This window comes from Gracilinanus agilis, chromosome 1, assembly GCF_016433145.1.
Source record: "Gracilinanus agilis isolate LMUSP501 chromosome 1, AgileGrace, whole genome shotgun sequence".
NCBI classification, from domain to species: Eukaryota; Metazoa; Chordata; class Mammalia; order Didelphimorphia; family Didelphidae; genus Gracilinanus; species Gracilinanus agilis.
The window spans coordinates 21370726-21374505 of record NC_058130.1 but is presented as its reverse complement, the minus strand read 5'-3'; positions in this window follow the sequence as shown (position 1 = coordinate 21374505).

The window sequence follows — 3780 nt, the reverse complement described above, 5'->3', positions numbered from 1 at the left end:
AATGGGGTCACAGAGTGAGCAGCAACAACATTTAATCCAAAAGAATCTCATTCCATGCACTGTTTGACCACTGACAACGGTCTATAAAAGAGGGGATGGCCAGAAAACGGAGCTGTTAACAATTAGCAAAGAATTGAATCCAGTTTCGTCTTTCCTCTCCCCCACTTAGGCCCTAGGAGAGAGCCTAATGCAGAATGAAATGACCACAGGATAAGGAGTATTCTCCTGAAAGGAGAATTACACAGGCCTGTTTTACTAAGATAATGACAACAAAATCTAATTGTTCAGAGAAATTGCTTGTCATGGGGAATAAAAGCTCCAGGATTTTTTTAAAGCAAATAAAATTTCCATTAAAGTAATCTTTCTAATAAAGAAACCTCTCCAAAGAAACTACGAATGCCCCAAAAGCACGAGGTAGCCTTGTGCTAACTAAGGCCCAGACAGAATGTCTGCTCCAGGCGTCCGGCTGAATCAGTTCACCTGAAAGATCTTGTTCAGAAGTCAGGCGAGAGCTCCATCCTGATTTCTGCAGAAAGAACAAGTTCATCCATCCTGAAGAAATACAGGAAACATCCACTTCTGGGCTCCAGAGCTAATGAAGACGAGGGTATTCTTCCTGACGAGGTCCCTTAACTCAGAGATGTGCAAGTTACGGATTTAGGGGAGGTGGAGGGACGACCCGTCCAACACGTGTCCAGGGTGTCCGGCGAGCTCACGTGGGCACGAGCCAACGCGCTGTCTCAAGGGCCAGCCTCAAGACTGTGGCCCAAACCTCATGCCAGCCTCTACCATTCTGAAGGGCTGATTTCCCTTTTTTTCCCTGGTTTATTCTCTCAGGCCAGAAATTCCCTGGAGCCAAAGCCCTGCTACTCTATAACGAGCCATAAATTCCTAGAGACCCCTCAGAACTTGACCAAGTCTACTAAAGACCTCAAACGACGCCTCCCGAGTTTCCAGACACACTTAAATGCCGGCCTCCTCCAGGCCCTGCTGCTGGCATTTAGAGACACGAGGGAAGAATAATTTCCAACATCTACACATACCTTCAGAATTACCTTTGTACTCTGTTTCTCTGTTACCGAACCATGTGGGAGTTTAAAAGTGGAATACTTTTTATAGCAACTAGTTCAGAGAAATCCAGAGTCGTTCAGGTTAACACACAAGCTGGCACAAGCAGGTCCTATACCTTGGGGGAAAACAATGTTTTTTATATTCATAGCAATAGGCACTGGGCCTGGGATTTCATTGGTCTAAGGAACTCCCAGGTGTGGGAACTCCCTCTCCCAAGGCAGTTCAGCACCCTTTCCAGGGCACCAGGCAGGGGGAGAGGCCAACCTCAAACCCTGGCTCTGGGACTCGCTCTCTGGCCATTCCCACCACGAAGTTGCCTCACAGTCCATTATGGGGCCCTCCAAAGTTTATCAAACATGATCTCAGGGGATCTTAGCCCTGAAAGCCAGGCTGCTGCATCAGCACGTCCATTTTCACAGAGGCTCCGAGCGGACGTGGCCTTAAGTCCCACGGCTACCTGTGCCGGACAGTAGTCTGGAGCCCCGGCCACCTCCCAGGGGCCTCCCCAGGCCGCTCCGTGACAGCCTTAAAATGAAGTCAGCCAGCACACGGAGATGGTGTGCATCAGCTGCCATTCATCACCGCACTCCAGTCTAGGGGAGAGAGAAGCAAGTTCTAGTCTCGATGGTCACTAATTCCATCCAACAGCAAGAGTGGCTCCACCAAAGAGGCTAGTGAACTCCAAGTGCAGAAAAATCCAGATATAAGAGGAGGTCGTGCCTCGGCAGAGGAATCTGTCCCCAGAGTCCTTTCCGTCGCCAGGCCCCAATTCTCATCCAGATTCTCATCCAAGCAGCACTCAGGAATCTCTTTATGGGTATGCAGTAGGTACCCAATACTTGAGGAACTGGTCTTACTGCACAATATGAGCTAGTCAGGAATGACCTTTGTTAACTATGTTAAAGGAATAGGCTTTTCACTACCACAAATAAAAGGCTGCTTTCCTTTAGCTCTACAGTCATTCATTTCAAAAATCACACAGAGCAGTAGCTTATCAAGAAGTTAGGGTTGGAGGCAACAGAAGGCCAGACATGGAGATAGAAGGTCCTGGGTTCAAATCTGACCTCAGACACTTCCTAGCTCTGTGACCCTGGGCAAGTCACTTCACCCCCAATGCCCAGCCCTTACCACTCCTCTGCCTTGGAAGCAATACACAGTATTAATTCTAAGGTAGAAGGTAAAGGTTTAAAAAAAAAACTCTATCAGTGATCTCACCCATGTGGGCACTGCCTCCACCAGCAGAGACTAGAATGGGTCTTTTCAACCTGCAAGACTCTCAGCCCATGTTCACCCAGGGATCTTCCACCCAGGAGCTACCCACCATGCTGAAGGACTTCCTCAGGGTCTCTGCACTCTGTGGGCTCCAATGGCTCCTGACATACAGAATTCTCCTCAAAAAAAGTTCATGGGTGTAAAGTCCTTTGAAACCTGACTGTCCTACATAAATGTCAGCTCCCATTGATCCCATTATTGGATCTGGTGATGGCCTGGAAATGACTGGAGTTCTCAGTGGGTGATGGAAGCAAGGCCAAACTCTGGAAGGCTCTTCCAAGTTGGAGGGCTCTCTCCAAGCCTGGTGATGGTGAGTTCTTCCAAGTTGCCTGGCGGTGGGGGGGTTCTTCCAAGCTGGAGGGCACTCTCCAAGCCTGGCGGTGCTCTTTGCCCGAGTTCCTGGCCTGGCAACTCTTTGGACCCCACCACCCATCTGGAGGCATTAACTGGACTTGCGCCCAAACATTTCCTGGGTCAGGGCGTAGAATCGATTTTCTGCTCTGTTCCTCAGAATTTGCTCACTTCCCAGAGTCTATGTGGAGTTTTTAAATAACCCACCCAAAAGCCCTGCATAGGAAGACATCTGGACATCTTGTAAACCTTTCCAGGATATAAAATTTCCTAAGGAGAAGATCGATATCTTACCCATGTTATGAACTGGGGCTCACGGCTGGTGTTTAATAACAGCAGAAATAGCGCCAGAACCCTTAGGAGGGGCCCACACTGCCAGGTCACCAGCAAAGACCCCCCACTTTGAACCCCACTACTGACCTGGGGATCATGGGGAGCAGTGGGGGGCAGAGCCTCTTCCCCTGCCAATCTGGGGCCCCCCTGATACCCACTATACCAGAAGGGCATGGGGGGGTGTCCAGAGGCTGGACCATCATTAAGGAGGGGGTGGGAGAGAAGCACCCCAGGACTGTCCCCAGTCCGAGTCAGAGGTAAAGTCACAGGGCTGCCTGGGGCTGGGGACTATTAAGTCCCCAACCTAGGCCACCGTGTAGGGACCCAGGAGCACCTTTGCTCCCCCCTGTGCATCTCAGAGACCTTTCCTGTCCCCAGCCCGGTTCTCTGGAGAGAGCATCTCCCAAGTCCCTCCTCTGGGGGCCCCCTTGCCATCTACAAGCCCCGCCCCAGAGGGTCTCCCCCAGCTCCAAGGGGATGCTTCTTCCTCCTCTCCCTGCCCCCTACAAGCGCTCCCTTGGGGAGCTCCCTGCTCACGGCGACGGGGGTGGGGAGGGAAAGGGAAGGATGGAGGGTCCTCCCCCCATAGTGGGTCTCCTCCCCCGCACGTCTCTCCATCCCTCCAGAGCCTCCAGGCCCCCTCCTCTCCAAGGGGCCCCTCCCTTCCCCCCCCAGGCCCCTAGCCAACTTTTGGGGGGGAGGGTCCTCGTCCCTCCCAGCGCACCTCCCCTTCCCCGCCCCCCCAGCATCCCC